This window comes from Vipera ursinii, assembly GCF_947247035.1.
Source record: "Vipera ursinii genome assembly, chromosome: 4".
NCBI classification, from domain to species: Eukaryota; Metazoa; Chordata; class Lepidosauria; order Squamata; family Viperidae; genus Vipera; species Vipera ursinii.
The window spans coordinates 116,330,967-116,353,400 of NC_139514.1; the positions used below are offsets into that span (position 1 = coordinate 116,330,967).

Genomic DNA, 22,434 nt, shown 5'->3' on the forward strand with positions numbered 1-22,434 from the left:
CTTTTCCTGCCTTGGGATTAATGAAGAAGGCTCTGCAAATCCTGCTCACCTTCCAGTTGCCTTTGCCCAAAAAGCCTGTCTGGGTTTCAACCATCTCCCCTTTGAGATGCTCTATGTGAGGACAGCGGTTAATTTTCAGCTTGGTTCACTTTCAGAGAGCACGATAACATCATTCTTCTTCCACTTTTGCATATGTGCAGTCATTTATTTATTTATTAGCTTTGACTGAAAATTACTATTTTTCATCCTAAACTGTCTTAAGCCCTTCACGTCAGTTTGCATCCAGAATTTCCAAAAATTGCTTGGATGGTTTCACGTAAGAAGCCATTCATGTTTTTTTTTTTATTCCCTTAGCGGCCTGTTCTGTTCCAGTCTATGACCAGCCCTGTTTATGTGTCAAGGACAACCCCTTTTTTCTTTTACAGTCAATAGGCTGCAAAAACCCAACCCAAATTTATTTACAGTTCAAACAAAAAAGCAACAGAATATTTCCTTCAATGAATGAATTAAAATATCAAACAAGAGTCAACAAACAAGAGTTAAACAGAAGTATCAAGAACAGACCAGGATTCTCTTAGAATGTCTCCAAATGGTTGCCTTCAGCAACCAGCCCCGCCCACACCTTTCCCTTTTATTATCAGTCCCATGGCATGGTTTCTCACTGCCTTCTCCTCCTCTCATAAAGTTGCCTCATTGATTTTCTCTGCTCTGCTCTGCTGGATTGCCTTCTGCTTCTAGCGTCTCTGAACAGATTCAGCTGTGGCTCTTCTGAGTCCAACACCTCGTACTCACACAGCTGAGCCTCATGAGGAACATGACTGGAGGAGCCAGGCTGAGAGTCCTGAAGTGCATCAGAGCCTCCCTTTGACACCAAAGGGTCTCCAAATTCCTCCTCCTCCTCCTCAGATTCATTGGACTCAGCTGTTGGGAGCACAGGCTGACACCGAATCACAACAAGGCCTACATCAAGGCTACTCTTGGAAAACTCTCACTATCTAGGAAAGGTAAAACTTTCCTAGATGTTTTCCTTCTAGCACCAACTCTTCTAAGGATTTATATTGAGAAAATTGCCTCCCACACCTTCTAACACAGAAGAAAGGAGGATTTGTTTTGCTGCACTGGTGACCTCTGTATATCTATGTGGGCAGAAGTTATAGCAAGCAAGCAAACCTTCTCAGTTAGCTGGGGATCTGGGGATCTTGATATGTTTGTTTGGTTTGTGAAACCTGCCAATCTTTAGCTAACTTTGGATGACCTCCAGAAAAACCCAACAACAGGATATTACCTTTTTATGTGAATGGGAGTCTACAGAGAAGAAAGGAGCAAAGATCTATTTACATTCTCTTGCCAAGAAAACTACAGGGATGGTTGAGAGCTTCAGCTGAATTCAGGGGAAAACGTTCACCATCCATAGTGAATAAACATTTTTTTAATCAAAATATTGTGGAGTCAACTAGGATGGAACATGGAGCTATCTTGTAAAACCAGCTAGAAGCTGTAACTGCATGAATAGTTGTGGAAACATCCTGCTACACTATGTTTAGGTAACACCACCGCTGACTGAATTATACTGGCTTCATAAAGATTTTTGGGTGCAGCTCAAGTTGTTGGTTGCCACCTGTACAGTCTTTCATGGTAGGGAGTGTGTCTACTTTCAGGATTGGCTCTCTCCATGCTTCTCTGCTCATCCCTCATTCTACAAGATTTCTTAACTGCATCTGAGATAGTCCTTCCTTAGCAAAAATTGTTCTGAATGCGGAATGTTATCCTAGGAAAACTCTGTGCAATCTCAAACATCTCTGTTGCGGTTGTACAAAAAAGCATATCTCATTTCCTTCCATTGTTGCTTCTCCTCAAGTTACCTAACCTTATTCTGTATGTTCTCTGTTATTGATTGATTGATTGATTGATTGATTGATTGAATTTGTATACCGCCCTATTTCCATAGGACTCAGGGTGGTTTACAGGGCAGTTAAAACCATAAAATACAAAATTTAAAATCAATTAAAACAATTAATTAAATTCAAGCCCCAAGAGTAAATCTAAAACCCAGTTAAATTAACAACCCCACAGTCTGGACCAAACAGATCGAAGAGCCAAGTGTTCAGGTCCTGGCGAAATGAGCGAAGGTCGGGGGCAGTCCTAAGTTCCGTAGGTAGTTGGTTCCATAGGGCAGGCACACCCACAGAGAACGCCCTTCCCCTGGGAATAACCCATCAGCATTCATTAACCGGTGGTACCCTGAGAAGGCCCTCCCTGTGGGAGCGCACAGGACGATAGGAAGATGATGCCGGAGAGTCTATGGAGAGTCTCCATCATCCAGGTCATGGTTGTCCCAAAGTTGCTTTTTCAAAAGGTAACTGGACCTTCTATGGGTTTTTTTTTTCCTTGAGGACATTTTGCTTCTCCTCCAAGAAGCCTCTTCAGTTCATTCTAAGGGTGTCCATCCCAAAGTGCATAGCTGAATGTCCATGGAGATTCTCAGTCATCCAGGTCAAGGTTGTCCCAAAGCTGCTTTTTCAAAAAGCAACTGGACTTTTGAAAACAAAAGGACTTTGTTTTTCCATCATCATCATCATCATCATCATCATCATCATCATCATCATCATCATCATCCTTGGAAGGTACCTTTGTCTAGTCCAGTTTTCCAATATCTCAGGGGCTGCCACAAAGAAGAGGGAGCCAAGCTATTCTCCAAAGCCCCTGAAGGCAGGAGAAGAAGCAACGGGTGGAAACTGATCATGGAGAGAAGCAGCCTAGAACTAAGGAGAAACTTCCTGACAGTGAGAACAATTAACCAGTGGAACCACCTGCCTCCAGAGGTGGTGAATGCTCCAACACTGGAAGTTTTTAAGAAGAGACTGGAAAGCCATTTGTCTGAAATAGTATAGGGTTTCCTGCCTGAGCAGGGGGTTGGACTAGATGACCTCCAAGGTCCCTTCCAACAGCAACCTGGAACTAAGGAGAAACTTCCTGACTGTTAGAAAAATTAACCAGTGGAACAACCTGCCTCAGAAGCGGTGAATGCTACAAAACTGGAAGTTTTTAAGAAGAGACTGGAAAGCCATTTGTCTGAAATAGTATAGGGTTTCCTGCTTGAGCAGGGGGTTGGACTAGATGGCCTCCAAGGTCCCTTCCAACTTTTATTGTTGTTGTTGTTGTTGTTGTTGTTGTTGTTGTTGTTGTTATTATTATTATTATTATTATTATTATTATTATTATTATTATTATTATTATTATTATTATTATTATTTCCTGCTCAGGCAGGAAATTCTATACTATTTCAGACATCCAAGAAGCTTCTTTGAGTTCTTCAGTAACTTATCGTCTGTTCTGTGTCTTACTGAAAGGACTGTATCAATTTTAATTGGACTTGAGCAATCTATTATCATTTAGCCATAACCTGATTAATTGGATGGGTTGCTATGGGAATAAAGGGAAGGAATAACTCTGAATGGAAGGAGCAAAAAAAAAAAGGAAGAGGATAAAAATACAACCCAGAATCAATTTTACTGTTGTTTTCTCTCTCTCTTTCTCTCTCTCTCTTTCTTTCTTTCTTTCTCTCTCTCCCTCTCTCTCCCCCCCCCCCCTCTCTCTCTCTCTCTTTCTCTCTCTCTGTCTCTCTCTCTCTCTCTCTCTCTCCTCTCTCTCTCTCACCATACCACAGAATAGGTCTGCAACCTTTTGGAAAGGATTGCAGTTTTGAGAATTTTCTCCTGGTTGTTATTTTAGCATTGCTTACCTGGATTGGAGGTGGGGCAGACCGCTTGTGTATTCTGTGTTGCTTCTTCCTTTTTGAGTAGCCTGTTGCTGCTGAATTATTCATGGCGCCAACCATCCACTCTTGAAAGAGCTTCTGCACGGGGAATTTCTTGAACACAGCCTCACCCAGGCCGATTGAAGGCTGATTCATACAACGATCTGAAAGTTGATTCTGGTGTTTGGACTCTTAAGAAGTGCCATCAAGATGGCAGTTCCTACATGGCTTGTGTCCTCGGGTGTGGACGGAGAGTAGAGAGAAATCTTCGTACAAAGGACTGAAAAAGCAGCTCATTGCCGCAGATCACACAAGCAAGGAACAGAAAGCTTCATTCAAAAAACCCGTATCTAATCTAGCCTGATTGTCACAACTCTGGACTTCTGGGCACCCTGTGCAGATGTTTCTTCTAGCTGGAATATGAACTTCAAGGCACTGTTGTCTCCTGGATCAGTCTCTGTAATTTTCTCAGTGAGATGTTGGAAATGATTTGTCATTTCTTGCTTCTTGGAGCTACGAGAGAGGGCGGGCTGGCCCCAAGGTCACCAGATAGGAACAGAACAGAACAGAACAGAACAGAACAGAACAGAATAGAATAGAATAGAATAGAATAGAATAGAATATTGGAATGGAATAGAATAGAGCTGGAAGGGACCTTGGAGGTCTTCTAGTCCAGCCCCCTGCTTAATAATAATAATAATAATAATAATAATAATAATAATAATAATAATAATAATAATAATAATAATAATAATAACAACAACAACAACAACAACAACAACAACAATAATAATAATAATAATAATAATAATAATAATAATAATAATAATAATAAACCTTTATTGTCAAAGTACAACATGTGTACATTGAGATTAGCTGAGCCTCCCCCCCCCGTGCTCCCTCCCCCCACACACAGTGACAACAAACCCTCCATCCCACCACACTATGTGAACCCACTACACCACACACCGGCCTCCCAAGTCAATTCTGCATAAGATTATGTCCCATTTAAAAGCCTAACAGCCCACGGATAAAAGCTATTTTTCAGCCTGTTGGTACGGCTGGCTATACTCCTATATCTCCTACCGGATGGTAGGAGAGTAAAGAGATACCGTCCAGGCTGTGAGTCGTCCCTGAGAATCTTCCTCACTCTTCCAAGGCAACGAGCCCTGGTGAGGTCATCCAGTGGTGTCAGGGAACAGCCCACAATGTCTCAAGCAGGAGAACCTATACCATCTCAGACTAGTGACTGTCCAATCTCTTCTTAAAATCCTCCAGTGATGGAGCGCCCACGATTTCTGGAGGCAAGCTGTTCTACTGGTTAATTGTCCTCACGGTTAGGAAGTTTCTCCTGAGTTACAGGTTGCTTCTCTCTTTGATCAGTTTGCAACCATTGTTTCTCATCTTTCCCTCTGCTGCTTTGGGTGAATAATGTGACACCCTCCCCCCCTCTTCTTTGTGGCAGCCCCTCAAATACTGGAACGCTGCTATCATGTTGCCTCTGTTTCTTCTTTTCCTTAGACTGGCCAAACCCAAGTCCTGCAGCCGTTCTTCCTATGTTTTAGTCTCCAGGCCTTGGATCATCTTAATCTAGTTCACCCTTTACACTAAGGGTGTACTATAACTCACAGTCTCCTGGCTTTTAGGGTCCAGCTCGGTGCCTTAATCACTACATCAAACTGGCCCGTGGAGTATGGGAAATAATTAAGGGGGCATCAGAGAATAACAAGCAAGATCTATATTCCCATTTTATTTTTCTCTTCCGCATTAAGGGGGGGAGGGGAGGAAGGCAAGATGCATTGCTCCCAATACGTTGTTCCATTAGACCAACCAAATACAAAAACAATCAGACTTTTGCTCGGCTCTACACACTGTTCATTTTGAAAGCCACAAAACTTTCGGATACATGGCGGGAACTCAGAAAGGAAAGGAAGACATTGGGGCTCTATTGATTATGTGAAGGAACCACCGGGCAGGGATGAATTCCGTTTTCATCCACCGATTCATCCAGGAGGTGCCATCTTTACTTCACCTATTTTTATACTATTTCCTCCTTGTGATACAGGTCCATCCATTTCATTAACATCGCTTAAAATGTATTAAAGGGAATTTTAAGCTGGCAATTGTTACCAGGCTGAATCAAGCAGGCATTGTTTATTTGCAAGCAGAGTCTTCACAGGTGTATTGGGTTAGATCAGAGGTAGGCAACCTTGGCTCTTTTATGACTCGTGGACTTCAACTCCCAGAATTCCTGACCCAGCAATGGCTCAGCTTGGAAACCTCTCCCTTTCCCCTCAGCATGGCTGGCTCAGGAATTCTGGGAGTTGAAGTCCACGAATCATATAAAAGAGCCAAGGTTGCCTACCCCTGAATTAGGGTAATAGACTTCAACTCCCAGAATTCCTGAGCCAACTTGGGGAAAACTTTGGCCCCTTCATGACTCGTGGACTTCAACTCCCAGAATTCCTGAGCCAGCATGGGGGAACTATGGCCCCTCATGACTCGTGGACTTCAACTCCCAGAATTCCTGAGCCAGCAGGGCTCAGCTGGGAAACCTCTCCCTTTCCCCTCAGCGTGGCTGTCTCAGGAATTCTGGGAGTTGAAGTCCATAAGTCATACAAGAGCCAAGGTTGCCTACTCCTGGGTTAGATGATCAGGGTCTCTTGTCACATTAGGATTTAATGATAGACTGCTCCTGTTAATTATTGGTGCGCCTGAAAACATTTACTGGCCAGAAAAAGAAGGAGGTAGTGTCATTTTCATGGGAGCGGAGAGGGGTGGGGAGTGGGAAACGCACAGCCAGATTCATAATTTCTCTGGAGTCCTTGCCTTCGTTTTTTTTAAAAGAGCGATTTATTAATCCTTAGAACTACGGAACAAATGTAACTTTCAGCACAACATGACTTTGCTGGTTTTTACTCTGTTCCAGTTCAAGCCTCCTTGCAAATTGGATGGAATTCGGGTAATATTTCAATATGAAGGAGTTAATTTACCTCAGTGCACACCTGGAATGGATCCTGTGTGAGTTCATATGTTGGGATGGACAAACCCTGGAGATTCAGCAACTCTCCAGGTGCGTTTTGTATTTCCCCTGTAAGTGTAAAAGGCTGCTTTCCACTTTAGGTTTCCTCCTCCTCCTCCTCCTCCTCCTCCTCCTCCTCCTCCTCCTCCTCCTCCTCCTCCTTCTTCTTCTTCTTCTTCTTCTTCTTCTTCTTCTTCTTCTTCTTCTTCTTCTTCTTCTTCTTCTTCTTCTTCTTTCTCCTCCTCCTCCTCCTCCTCCTCCTCCTCCCCCCCTCCTCCTCTTCCTCTTCTTCTTCTTCTCCTCCTCCTCCTCCTCTGCCTCCTCCTCCTCCTCCTCCTCTTCTTCTTCTTTTTCTCCTCCTCCTCCTCCTTCTCTTCTTCTCCTCCTCCTCCCCCTCCTCCTCCCCCCTCCCCCTCCTCCCCCTCCTCCCCCTTCTTCTTCTTCTTCTTCTTCTTCTTCTTCTTCTTCTTCTTCTTCTTCTTCTTCTTCTTCTTCTTCTTCTTCTTCTTCTTCTCCTCCTCCTCCTCCTCCTCCTCCAACTCCCTCCTCCTCCTCCCCCTCCCCCTCCTCCCCCTCTTCCCCTCCTCCTTGATGGTCTTCCATTTAAACTTGTTTGAGATCAGCACATTTGGCTAAGTGATTTTGACCCTACTGATCCTTTTCAGAATTGACTTAAAACTTGGGAAAAAAGAAGCTTTTTGGTTAGGAAAAGAAATGAAGAAAAGAAATGAGGATATGTCAGGAAATTAAAAAATAACACGCTAGAATGTAAAATATAATTTCTGACTCTGTGGGTTGGAAATTAGACTAAAATTAATTATAACTTACCATTTCCATGCTTAGAAGTCAGCTAATGAATGAATTTGTAAGGCTTTGGAGCGTAAAAGCTTAGGGGTTTTTGATCCTAACATTCCCTTGGTATGTTTATAAAAAGAAAGCATCACCCAATTGCATAATCCCACTATTTTCTTTGAACGCATACTAGTTCAATGTTTCCTTTTGTTTTAGCGGTTTTTTTTACAGCCATTCATTCTTCTATTTATACAGGAATTGTGCCATCAGCCTTGCAAAATATTATTATCCCCATACAACTCCTCCTTTACTTTCATTGTTCAGTGATTTAAACAATATACTGGACCCACAACAGGTTTGTAATAATGTAGAGCGGGGATAAAAGAGAAATAGATTATTTTATGTATAACTTGAGGATGACTGGATGAATTCATTTCAGAAACTTTGAAAAATTGCTTCGTATGTGGATAGAGTCAGCTTTCAGTGAGATGGCTGGCACACAAATTTAATAACTAAGTAATAGAAAATAAATAAATAAAAACATAGAAAAGACTAGGGGGGACATGACAACAGTGTTCCAAGATCTCAGGGGCTGCCCCAAAGAAGAGGGAGTCAAGCTATTCTCCAAAGCACCTGAAGGCAGGACAAGAAGCAACGGATGGAAACTAGTCAAGGAGAGAAGCAACCTAGAGCTAAGGAGAAACTTCCTGACAATCAACCAGTGGAACAACCTGCCTCCAGAAGCGGTGAATGCTCCAACACTGGAGGTTTTTAAGAAGAGACTGGACAGCCATTTGTCCGAAATGGTATAGGGTTTCCTCCTGAGCAGGGTGGGAGGGGTTGGACTAGAAGACCTCCAAGGTCCCTTCCAACTCTGTTATTCTATTCTATTCTATTCTATTCTATTCTATTCTATTCTATTCTATTCTATTCTATTCTATTCTATTCTACTCTACTCTATTCTATTCTATTCTATTCTATTCTACTCTACTCTACTCTACTCTACTCTACTCTACTCTACTCTACTCTACTCTATTCTATTCTATTCTATTCTATTCTATTCTATTCTATTCTATTCTATTCTATTCCGTATTTTCTATTCTATTCTATTCTATTCTATTCTATTCTATTCTATTCTATTCTATTCTATTCTATTCTATTCTATTCTATTCTATTCTATTCTATTCTATTCTATTCTATTCTATTCTTCTGTTCTGTTCTGTTCTGTTCTATCTATCTTCTATTCTATTCTATTCTATTCTATTCTATTCTATTCTATTCTATTAATTTTATTTTTAAGACATATTTATGAATTGAAAACTGTAGCCATTATGAAGCTTTGTGTCATGGTTCCGACAGATGAAACCCTTCAAAAGAACTTTGAGGCATTGTTTTCCTTAAAGAATCCTTTGTTCAGGAAACAAAGTATCGGCACTACATAGTTGAACCCAAAAACTAAATTCCCCTCCCCTGGATACAAAGTAACAAGGTACAATTTCTACCCCCCAATAAACAGTCATAAATCACATTCCCCAATTAGCTTGAAGGCAAGGGCTTTCTCCCCAGCCCGCCAAACGTTATCAGCTCTGGAGCAAAGTTTGTCCTTGGATTCCACGGCAGTGTTGTTGTTGAACTCTCATGGCAATCCCCCCTTCCCAGCACCAACTGATTCTAAAAGCACAGAGAAAATGGCTGCATTTTCATCCATTGTCAAAGCAAGACCATCCAACGTTAGCAGCGTTGACATTTTGTTTCGTGTTTTCAGCAAGTAAAAAAAGGGACAAAAAGAAAGTTACAGTGACGTTGATGGCGTCCATCCTTTATCAGCTTCCCTTGTATGCCTGAGGTTCATGGCATTCATGATATCATATCAACCCACGTGTGAGGACATTTGCCTCCTGGTGTGAACACCCCTGCTTTGAACCCTTCCTATGTTCTTCCGAAGTGTTTTTACAGACACTGATGTTAACAACCAACATCATTTGTGGGACTGAATGTCTTGAACCCTTTCCATCTCCATTCTTTCATAAATGATCACAGGCTGTATTCCCATGCAAGAGTTCCACGTGATGGAATGACTCGGTGAAAAAAAATCTCCTTTGGCTTTTTAATGGCAATGATGCAACTTCAAGGCAGTGATGTAGACACCTGGACTGAATTTGGGAGAATTTGTAAGAAAATGCACACAGAACAGTTCAGGTGAGTGGTTGGCAAGCATCAGCTAAACAATTCTTTCAACCAACAATCCACCTTATTGAAATCACCAAAAGTCCTGCTAGTAATGTCAGATATTCCCCTCCCCCGATAATTTGGTAGGATGTCTCTTTGTCAGTGACTTTCAAATTGTGTTTGCTATTTTAAAAGAGGAGGGACTAGTGAAAGGAAGAGGGGAAAAATATGTTTGCTAAGTATGAGGAAGTGAGACAAACAGATGGACAAGTAGACAGACAGCATATCCCAATTAAATTCAAGGATGAAGAGATAAAAGGATTGCAATATTATATAATACAGATACTGCAATAGGAAAGTCATAATATGCTACTAGTAGAATATTGTTTGCAGTTTGGAAAATCACACTACTACTGTATAATATTATTTGCAGTTTGGGAAGCCCTGAGGCAAGTGGTATAATACAATTTTTTATGCAGTACTAAAATGATCTCTTACAACAGAACAGACATAACACTTGCATTTACTTGGAAACCCTGAAAATAAATAAACGTTTATTGACTTGATATTAACTTGCAAATGCAGTTTTGTTCTCAGGGCATTTTCCAAAGTATTTCTAAACATTTAAAGTAACCTCTGTCATGTCCACACTGATAAAAGAGAGGAATAAACCTAAAATGAATGAGGCATTCAAATCATCAGGTTTTTTTGGTTTGTTTTTAACTTAATATAAGAATACTGAATTCGCAATTTTGGAAATATTATTTGCAACCGTTCAGGAAGTGCACATTGCAATCCATATACCAAGGGAGAATATGTTTCCTAGGGGAAAAAAAAAGGATGCTTCAATTGAAAAATTGCTAGTGAGATGATAGAAATGTATAAATAGTGAGTGAAATCATTCTAGCACATTTTTTCCCCCTTTGCGAGAATTATAAACAACCAGAGGTTTCAGTAGATAAGATGAGATAATGGGGTGTGGTGAGGCAAGCTATTCTCCAAAGCGCCCAAAGGCAGGGCAAGAAGCAATGGGTGAAAACTAATCAAGGAGAGAAGCAACCTAGAACTAAGGAGAAACTTCCTGACAGTGAGAACAATTAATCAGTGGGACAACCTGTCTATAAAAGCTGTGAGTGGTCCAACACTAAGTGAGATGGTTGCGAAGCGAGTTTTGCCCCATTGACGACCTTCCTTGTGAAGTGAACCACCCCAGTTGTTAAGTTAGGGACAGGGTTGTTGCTTCTCCGTGGACTTTGCCAGTCAGAAAGTTGCAAAAGGGGAATCGCGTGACACACACACACACACACACCCCGTGAGGCTGAAACCGTCAGAAGTCCAAGTCAGTTTCACTGGAGGTTTTTAAGAATAGATTGGACAACCATTTGTCTGAAATGGTATATAGGTTCTCCTGCTTGAGCAGGAGGCTGGACTAGGAGACCTCCAAGGTCCCTTCCAGCTTCTATCCTGTTCTGTTCTGTTCTGTTCTTGATTATAAGCGGCTTGGGATACTGTGGCACCCCTTGGAAGATTGAGAGTTTAATCCTAAGTAGCGGCAGATGTTTCTGTCCTGGGCACAAAGGAAAAATAACTCCTGAGAACTCCACATGGCATCAGGAAAGGCCTGCAGGCCTTTGCCCAGGTTCGCCTGGTGCGCCAGTTGCGACCCTATCTGGACCGGGATGCCTTGCGTACAGTCACTCATGCGCTCGTGACCTCTCGTCTAGACTACTGTAATGCTCTCTACATGGGGCTGCCCTTGAAGTCCACTCGGAGGCTTCAACTGGTGCAGAATGCAGCCGCGCGAGTTGTACTGGGAGTTTCCCGATACTCCCATGTTACAGCTTTGCTCCGCGAGCTGCATTGGCTACCGGTTGCCCTCCGGGTGAAATTCAAGGTGTTGGTAATGACTTACAAAGCCCTACATGGCATGGGTCCGGATTACCTACAGCAACACCTGCGGCCGGCGTCAACTTCCCTCCGTCCAGTGCGCTCCCACAGAGAGGGCCTCCTCAGGGTGCCTCCGATCAAAGAATGCCGATTGGTGGCCCCCAGGGGGAGAGCGTTCTCTGTGGGCGCGCCAGACCTTTGGAACCGCTTGCCGGTTGAGCTCCAGATAGCCCCCGACCTTCGCTCCTTCCGGCGCGATCTAAAAACGTATTTATTTGAGCAATCTGACCTGGTCTGATGGGTTAGGGTTGGGGTTTTAATATGTTTTTAATTATTGTTTTAAATTTTAAATTTGGGCATTATATTTAATCGTTTTTTTAAGTTTTATATTCTGTTTTTTTATACTTATTGCCCTGTACACCGCCCTGAGTCCTTCGGGAGAAGGGCGGTATAAAAATATAATAATAATAAAAAAAATTCTCAAATCCATCCAGTCGCCCTGACTCTACCCAAATTAAGGGATCACGGGGTCATTAAAAGGGAGTAGATAAATAAATATCTTCATTCAAAGGGAAGTGTAAGCTGAATAAATGCTTCAACCTGTCTATTACCATCCCCCACCACCCAGTCAGAGCCAAAGAAGCTTCTTGGATGAGAAGCAAAATGTCCTCAAAGAAAAACAAGAAAGGTCCAGTTGCCTCCTAAAAAAGCACCTTTGGGACAACCAAGACCTGGAGGAATGAGAATCTCCATAGACTTTTACCTTAAGAGAAATGTTTCTCTTGTCAGAGAATCTGGACTATGTTCCACTACAGAGATGAATTTTGGAGACAGCTTTATAAACTGTGAAAGAACGTTTTATACTTCACAGAAAATGCAAATATTTTTTTTAATCCCATTTATATCCCGCCCTTCTCCGAAGACTCAAGGCGGCTTACAATTTAAAGCACAAATCAATGTGCTTAGCAATAGCCTTCATTCTATGTATATGCCTGCTTATTAGGGCTTTCACACACCCCCAGCGGCATTATTACAAAGTCAGCTTATTGCCCCCAACAATCTGGGTCCTCATTTTACCTACCTCGGAAGGATGGAAGGCTGAGTCAACCTTGAGCCTGGTGGGACTCGAACCTGCACTAATTGCAGGCAGCTGGTGTTACTTAAGGAGGCATTAGCCCACTGCTCCACCAAGGCTCTTTAATTGTTCAAGAAGCTCTAGAAAAAACCTTGTGAGAAAAATAAATAAATAAAGGAACACTGTCTCCTCTCTTGTTTGCTTGGATTCTTGAAGTACTTAATAAACATATAAGGTAAAATGAGAAGATTATAGAGGTAAAGATTTAAAAAAGAAACAATATAAGTTAAGGGCTTTTGCAGATGGTGTTGGTTCTGGAAGATCTTTTTAAGAGAATGGAAATAGTCAAAAAAATTGTATATAATATAGAATTAGAAAAATGGCAAAATGTATGGGAAAGGAATGATAAACTGACAATGTCAACTTCCCATAAAGAAAACCTACCGGTATATAAAATGTTTTATAGATGGCACTTGCCACCAGCAAGATTAGCAAAAATGTTTAAAAATATGTCAGATAGATGTTGGAAACGTAAACACAGCTCAGGCACGTATTCTCATATGATAAAGTAAAGAATTATTGGAAAAAAGATACATACCTGGCTAGAAAAGATGTTAGGAGAACATGTTGACTTTAAACCTGAACTTTTTTTATTAGGTATAATGTCAGAAAACACTAACAAACAAAGCGTATACTTGACCTGCCACAACAGCAGCAAGAATTATATTTGCGCAACACTGGAAAAATGAAGGAATATCATCAGATGAAGAAATAGTTAAAAAAAATACTAGAATGCACAGAGATGGACAGATTGACTACGAGACTGAATGAAAAAGAAGAAACGGACAATTACCAAATCTGGGACTTATTTTACCATTGGCTAGAGGAAAGAACAAAGGATTAGGAATTAAATATGTATTAGCGAATGTAAACTGAGACAGCACCTTGGTTGAAAAATTATTATTGTTTGTATGGGAGAAATGAATAAAAAAAAGAAAATAGTCAAAGTAAAATAATTTGATGCATTAGCAAGTTTCAGGATTAATAAACAGAAGACAAAGATGTTAACAAAAATCTGAAAATAAAACATCAAAGAGAATTGATGCATAAAACGTGCTTTAAGATTGAGAAGGTAAAATATCTGGATGTCACTATGACTAATATGAACTACATGTTATTTCAAGCTAACTATGTTAAGACATGGAATGATTTTTTTTAAAAAAATGTGAAGATGAAAGAAGCTACCACTGTCATCGCTGGGAAGAATTTATGTGATGAAAATGAATATCTCCTAGAATGGTGTTTTCGTTTCAGATAATACCTGTTTTGACAAGTGATGCACCATTTAAAGATTGGCAGGAGGATATACCTAAATTTGTGTCGGAGGGAAAAACACAAGTTTAATATAAGGTGCTACAAGATGCAGAAGGAAAAAAAGAAGATCGAGTTTACCGTATTTTCCGGCGTATAAGACGACTGGGCGTATAAGACGACCCCCCCAACTTTTGAGATGATTTTCAAGATTTTTCGTCTTATACGCTGGAAAATCAGTGAGCCCAGGAAGGCATGCCCTCCCCTCTCACTCTGGAGGAAGCAGGGCAGGCTGGCATCTGGCGGGAGCTGGCAGGGCAGTCCTGCGCAAGCGCGAGCTCCCTGGCTGCTAAGGAGTGCTCTTTAACAGCCGGGGAGCGCGTGCGTGCACAGGACTGCCCTGCCGGCTCCTGCCAGATGCCAGCCTGCCCTGCTTCCTCCACAGTGAGAGGGGAGGGCATGCCTTCCCGGGCTTGCTGATTTTCCGGCGTATAAGATGACTGGGCGTATAAGACGACCCCCCAACCTTTGAGGTGATTTTCATGGGTTAAAAAGTCGGCTTTTACGCCGGAAAATATGGTACCTGATCTGAAATTGTATTTTGCAGTTTGCTGTCTGCTTTGGATAAAAGAGTGGATGCCACTGAGGAACAGAAGACTTTTGGAGTTAGAGAAATCCCACTAGTTTTGGTGAATCCAGCTTGGCTTCCTTAAAGTCCAGAAGATAGGATTAGGATACAGAAGGATCTTGACAGACTTGAACACGGGGCGCTATCTAACAAAATGAAATTCAAAGGTGAAAAAAATAAGTTTCTAGATTTAGGCAAGAAAAACCAAATGCACAGGTACAGTATAGGTGGCACCTCACTCAATAGTAGTAACTGTGAGAGGGATCTCGGAGTCATAGTTGGACAATCACTTAAAGAGGAGCTGGCCATGTGCTGCAGCTGCCAAAAAAGCCAACACAGTTCTAGGCTACATTAACACAGGGATAGAATCAAGATCATATGTTAAAACCGCTTCACAATGCCTTGATAAGGACACACTTGGAATACTGCATGCAGTTTTGGTCACCACGATGTAAAAAATATATATATGTTGGGACTCTAGAAAAAGTGAGAGAAGAGCAACAAAGATGATTAGGGGACTGGAGGCCAAAACATATAAAGAACAGTTGCTTTGAATTGGTTATGTCTAGTTTTATGAAGAGAAGGACTAGGGGTGACCTGATAGCAATCTTCCAATATCTCAGGGGTTGCAACAAAGACGTGGGAGTCAAGCTATTCTCCAAAGCACGCGAAAGGAGCAACAGATGGAAACTCATCAAGGACAGAAGCAACCTAGAACTAAGAAGAAACTTCCTGACAGTTAAAACAAGTAATCAGTGGAACAACCTGCCTCCAGAAGCTGTGAATGCTCCAACACTGGAGGTTTTTAAAAAGAGATTGGACAGCCGTTTGTCTTAAATGGTATAGGGTTTCCTGCCTGAGCAGGGAGTTGGACTAGATGACCTCCAGGGTCCCTTGCAGCTCTATTCTATTCTATTCTATTCTATTCTATTCTATTCTATTCTATTCTATTCTATTCTATTCTATTCTATTCTATTCTATTCTATTCTATTCTATCCTATTCTATTCTATTCTATTCTATTCTATTCTATTCCTTCAGTTGATATTCTTGAGGAGGAGACTCCAAATTGGCTTTAAAATTAGGCGTTTAATGGCAATTGTCACGTCTGATCTCTTCTAATTTTACAGCTGAATTAGAAACATGCAATATATTTACAGTCTTCACAGCCTTCGAAATCTTACCAGGTAACCTATGAAAAGCTTCTATGCTACGGAGCAATGATCAGGCTACAAAAAAAGAGGATAACAATTTACCAGAGTTTTGTCTTTTATTGTCGAGAGAGGAATGGTTACCTTTAATCAGATAATCACCGCCCAATGCACCTTGAACCTCTTATATGCTCTCTTATTATTGGGTACATTTCACTGTAATATAGTGGTTTCATTTAGAGCCCATCAAAATGCAATAAACAGTTCTCCAGTAAAATGCGGCCCTGGAAGAACTGCATGAGAAGTTGGAATTTTCATGTAGCTCCAGTTTCATTATTGTTTTTTTAAAGTGTTCAGTGCATTTTCTTCCATTTCTGATGACGATGAGAAGCAGTGCTATTTTAAATCAGTTGAAGAAGTATGGAAGATGAGGGATCCTTGGGGCTCTCTGCTGCTCCCTGGTGGCACAGTGGTTAGACTGCAATATTGCAGGTTAATCCAGCTCATTGCCAGCAGTTCGATCCCAAACAGCTCAAGGTTGACTCAGCCTTCCATCCTTCCGAGGTTGGTAAAATGAGGACCCAGATTGTTGGGAACAATAGGCTGACTCTGTAAACTGCTTAGAGAGGGGCTGTAAAAGCACCAGAAAGCGGTATAGAAATCTAAGTGTTATTGCTACCTAGGATTGAACTCTCAACCTTCTGAGTTGGAGGTGAGAATCTTTCCCCACCAGGCCACCATACTGCCCACATTTATTTATTTATTTATAGGAAATATATAATTACACATGTCATATGTTTATCAGGAGGAATTTCATGACAGTTAGAACAATTAATCAGTGGAACCACCTGCCTCCAGAAGCTATGAATGCTCCAACACTAGAAGTTTTTAAGAAGAGACTGGACAGCCATTTGTTTGAAATGGTATAGGGTTTCCTGCCTGAGCAGGGGGTTGGACTAGATGACCTCCAAGGTCTCTTCCAACATCATTGTCATCATCATCATCATTACGCTAGGCACTAAATGCAAGCATGTACAGTATAATTTAAAATTGCATAGCCAGTGAAGAGCCAAAAACATAGCCATCAACAAAGCCAAATCCTAAACTTAACTCTGTAGTCCAAAACCAATAATACACCATTCCCCTAGCTTATTGAAATTGTGAGTTAGCTAATCAAAAACCAGGACCAAAATGAAAAAAAATTCCATGCACTTTCGAAGGAAATTAACGTGCAAAGGTGATCACATTGGTAGAATTATGTGCAACTGAACACAGAGTTGTTTTTTTAAAAAAAAAATTGTAAGGACCGTAGACAGGCCACGGAAGGAGGCTGATGCTTGCAACATAAATGTACAAGCAGACAGTATGGAGGAAAAAGCAGACATGAAGCTCATCTGGAAAAGTCTTATATGAATGTTCTTGAAAGTTAAGTCCCTATCTCTCACAAAACTCTCCTTTCTCCCTCCCCACAATCAAACAACCAAATAAACAGTCCTACCAAATCTAAGAAAGAAAGAAAAAAAATGCTACTTGTAAAATATGTTCTCTTTAAGTAGTCAGGGATACCATATTTTCTGGTGTATAAGACGACTTTTTAACCCATGAAAATCACCTCAAAATTTGGGGGGTCGTCTTATACTCCCAGTCGTCTTATACACCAGAAAATCAGCGAGCCCGGGAAGGCACGCCCTCCCCTCTCACTGTGGAGGAAGCAGGGCAGGCTGGCGTCTGGCAGGAGCCGGCAGGGCAGTCCTGCGCACACACGCGCTCCCCGGCTGTTAACGAGCACTCCTTAGCAGCCGGGGTGTGCACGCGTGTGCAGGACTGCCCTGCCGGCTCCCACCTGACGCTCTTCCCTCTTGAGGCAGCATCCCCGAGGACTTCTTAGGAGCCGGGGAGCGATGGTGCCTCAAGAGGGAAGAGCGTCAGGTGGGAGCCGGGAGGGCAGTCCTGCACACGCGCGCACTCCCCGGCTGCTAAGGAGTGCTCCTTAACAGCCGGGGAGCACGTGTGTGCGCAGGACTGCCCTGCCGGTTCCCGCCAGACGCCAGCCTGCCCTGCTTCCTCCACAGTGAGAGGGGAGGGCGTGCCTTCCCGGGCTCGCTGATTTTCCGGCGTATAAGACGAAAAATCTTGAAAATCATCTCAAAAGTTGGGGGGTCATCTTATACGCCCAGTCGTCTTATATGCCGGAAAATACAGTAGTTATATTATGCTGTGCATTATCTGAATATATATATATATATATTCTAGACTTTTTCAAAGTGTATATTTCTGTCTGATAATGGTGTTTTATGTGCTCTTGCTAAACCCGAACAAAATAGCTTTCCTGTTTGTTTACAACCATCTCAATGGCTTGTATTTTCTTCTTGTTTTTTTCTCACTTCCATCTGCCACCTGAAGGACCTCGGCTTACATTGCTTCCAGTTTTTTGAAAAACAGTACATTTGCAGTCCCTGTTGGGCTAAAACCTACTAAATGTTCCTCTTTTTTTGCTTAAAAAAACATAACAAATCTAACAGCCATGTAGGCTATCAGTAAAATGTGATGTACTAAATGCTAAATTGTTGTCTAATAAATTGTTACATATATTTAAAGTGCTAAGTGAAGTTTAGTTTTGGGGTTGTATTTTTTTTCCATAAACACACCTATGTGAATATGTTTCTGTGTGCGTATTTGTCAGCCACAGCCACTTGTAGTTATTTAAAGTAAGCAACTTTATTGTTCTCTATTGTTCTCAAGAATTGCCCCAGACTGCTTGCCTTTTTTCTGAGAATGACCAGATAAAGCTTCCTGGATCTTGGGAGTGATCAAGCAAATTGATCTTGCAACTGCTCAAGGACTCTAAGCTAAGTCCACCCTTGACACCCCTTTCCAACTTAGCTGGCATTTTCCCAACAGTATTTAAATGTGCCATATTCTTTACGTTTTTCACAATACATTGTGGGAAGTCAACCCCCCAGAGAAGGAAATATTAAAAGGGCAGAAAAATATATATTTCCTCAAAGGATCTTAATGAGGCAGAAAAGCATGCTCACTTTTCTTAATAGCCCCGTCTCCCTCCCCTGAGCAGAAACCAGCTCTGTAGAAATACAGATGTGATAATCCATCCAGGAAAGTTGGAGGTCCCCAGCTAGAAGATTAAGAAGAGAAAGACACCTAAAATCTACATGCCCCACCCAAACTCTAAGACAGGACATAATAGGATTAACCCACAGATGCCAAAGGGCACACCCAGACTCAGATCAGAACACATGACACAGGATATACAAAGCCTCAAACAGGAACAGGAAACAACTCCAAACAAAAACTCCAGAGGGTATAAAAACCCACTCCTTACATGTGCTTGCTCTCTCTTCTTCCAGAGCCATCTTTCTGTCTGGCTCTCCTCTTCCATAAACTGCAACCTTCTTCCTAAAGCAGCTGCCATGTTGTTTATCCCCGGCTTGGACTGAACCATGATGAAGACTTTTCCTTCAACAACATAAAGCCTATTTTCCATTTGTTTTTACAAAGCTCATCCTGGGTTTTGACCGAGCCATCATTTTTTTTCTGAAATAACAAAGTTCGGTTCCTTTCTATTCCAGCATACTCTTTATCTTGGTTTTCAGGTAGAATAGCCAAACAGGATTGGTGGTGATAAAACGGGCTGCAGTCATGTAATGACAAGCATATAATTTAAATAATTGAACTTCTCGGCCGATATAACCTCAAGATCTGTAGCAGGCTGTTGTAAAGATTGTTTTTCTCACGTGTTTCTCACTTTCTGTTTGCAGTGTCAGAAGTAATGCACCACAATGCATTCCCCATAACAGGATTCAAGTGCCTCCCTAGCTTTATCAGTTATTAGCCTCTGCTTAGGTTTCAAGCTCTCATGAAATTTCGCTCAGTGGTAGATACTATCTAAGAAACAAAGAAAAAAGAGAGAGATTTCAATACTTCCATGACCGGGCCATTATAAAATCATTTTGTTTCATTGCAGTTGAAGCATTCAACCCTCCCCTTGGAGAAATGTGCACTGATTTCTATTTTATTAAGGACAAATTATAACTAACTAGTATATGCAATGAGTTTATATGTGTGTTTGTGTGTGTGTGTATGTATGTGTATATATGTGTATGTATATATATGTATATGTATATTTATATGTATATGTGTATATATATATATATATATATATATATATATATATATATATATATATATATATATATATATATACATATATATATATATACATATATATATATATATATATATATACATATATATATATATATATATATATATATATATATATATATATATATATATATATATATATATATATATATGTGTGTGTGTGTGTGTGTGTGTGTGTGTGTATGTGTGTAAATTACTAACAAAGAATTAAAGGGAAACTGAGATGCATTTCTGACTCCTTAGTCGTCCTCAGTCAGCTATACCCTTCTGAGATTCGAACCTGGGCTGATTGCATCCAAGGCAGTGTTATTTGCCTCTAAGCCACAAGGTCCCTCTCGCTCTGTTAGCTTTTTTTTCTGCAAGGGAAGATATGTTTCAAATTTTAACTATTTAGATTACCTTGCTAGCCCCCAAACATGGGGCAAATCTTTATTTCCTGTTTTCAGCCTATCTTGAAGGCTATCAAACAGGCAGTAGTCACACCGGACAATTCATATATTTGTGTAAATTACTAACAAAGAATTAAAGGGAAACTGAGATGCATTTCTGACTCCTTAGTCGTCCTCAGTCAGCTATACCCTTCTGAGATTCGAACCTGGGCTGATTGCATCCAAGGCAGTGTTATTTGCCTCTAAGCCACAAGGTCCCTCTCGCTCTGTTAGCTTTTTTTTCTGCAAGGGAAGATATGTTTCAAATGTTAACTATTTAGATTACCTTGCTAGGCCCCAAACATGGGGCAAATCTTTATTTCCTGTTTTCAGCCTATCTTGAAGGCTATCAAACAGGCAGTAGTCACACCGGACAATTCATATATTTGTGTAAATTACTAACAAAGAATTAAAGGGAAACTGAGATGCATTTCTGACTCCTTAGTCGTCCTCAGTCAGCTATACCCTTCTGAGATTCGAACTTTGTTAGTAATTTACACAAATATATGAATTGTCCGGTGTGACTACTGCCTGTTTGATAGCCTTCAAGATAGGCTGAAAACAGGAAATAAAGATTTGCCCCATGTTTGGGGCCTAGCAAGGTAATCTAAATAGTTAACATTTGAAACATATCTTCCCTTGCAGAAAAAAAAAAGCTAACAGAGCGAGAGGGACCTTGTGGCTTAGAGGCAAATAACACTGCCTTGGATGCAATCAGCCCAGGTTCGAATCTCAGAGGGGTATAGCTGACTGAGGATGACTAAGGAGTCAGAAATGCATCTCAGTTTCCCTTTAATTCTTTGTTAGTAATTTACACAAATATATGAATTGTCCGGTGTGACTACTGCCTGTTTGATAGCCTTCAAGATAGGCTGAAAACAGGAAATAAAGATTTGCCCCATGTTTGGGGCCTAGCAAGGTAATCTAAATAGTTAACATTTGAAACATATCTTCGCTTGCAGAAAAAAAAAAGCTAACAGAGCGAGAGGGACCTTGTGGCTTAGAGGCAAATAACACTGCCTTGGATGCAATCAGCCCATGTTCGAATCTCAGAGGGGTATAGCTGACTGAGGATGACTAAGGAGTCAGAAATGCATCTCAGTTTCCCTTTAATTCTTTGTTAGTAATTTACACAAATATATGAATTGTCCGGTGTGACTACTGCCTGTTTGATAGCCTTCAAGATAGGCTGAAAACAGGAAATAAAGATTTGCCCCATGTTTGGGGCCTAGCAAGGTAATCTAAATAGTTAACATTTGAAACATATCTTCCCTTGCAGAAAAAAAAGCTAACAGAGCGAGAGGGACCTTGTGGCTTAGAGGCAAATAACACTGCCTTGGATGCAATCAGCCCAGGTTCGAATCTCAGAAGGGTATAGCTGACTGAGGACGACTAAGGAGTCAGAAATGCATCTCAGTTTCCCTTTAATTCTTTGTTAGTAATTTACACAAATATATGAATTGTCCGGTGTGACTACTGCCTGTTTGATAGCCTTCAAGATATGCTGAAAACAGGAAATAAAGATTTGCCCCATGTTTGGGGCCTAGCAAGGTAATCTAAATAGTCTTCCCTTGCAGAAAAAAAAGCTAACAGAGCGAGAGGGACCTTGTGGCTTAGAGGCAAATAACACTGCCTTGGATGCAATCAGCCCAGGTTCGAATCTCAGAAGGGTATAGCTGACTGAGGACGACTAAGGAGTCAGAAATGCATCTCAGTTTCCCTTTAATTCTTTGTTAGTAATTTACACAAATATATGAATTGTCCGGTGTGACTACTGCCTGTTTGATAGCCTTCAAGATAGGCTGAAAACAGGAAATAAAGATTTGCCCCATGTTTGGGGCATAGCAAGGTAATATAAATAGTTAACATTTGAAACATATATATATATATATATATATATATATATATATATATATATATATATATATATATATATATATATATGTGTGTGTGTGTGTGTGTGTGTGTGTGTGTGTGTGTGTGTGTGTGTATATATGTGTATATATATATATATATATATATATATATATATAT

The 22,434-nt window shown here is 40.9% G+C and overlaps 2 long non-coding RNA genes across 2 annotated transcripts in view; one reads left to right on the forward strand and one right to left on the reverse strand.

The window, feature by feature from the left end:
- The window catches only part of LOC310640198, a 477,896-nt gene that overhangs the window by 51,059 nt on the left and 404,403 nt on the right, over positions 1-22,434 (forward strand). The window lies entirely within an intron of this gene.
- LOC310640196 overlaps positions 8,590-22,434 on the reverse strand; it is a 250,757-nt gene continuing 236,912 nt past the window's right edge. The window contains exon 2 of the long non-coding RNA XR_014492491.1: positions 8,590-8,790. This is a non-coding gene — a long non-coding RNA (uncharacterized lncRNA). The remainder of the gene's footprint in view (positions 8,791-22,434) is intronic.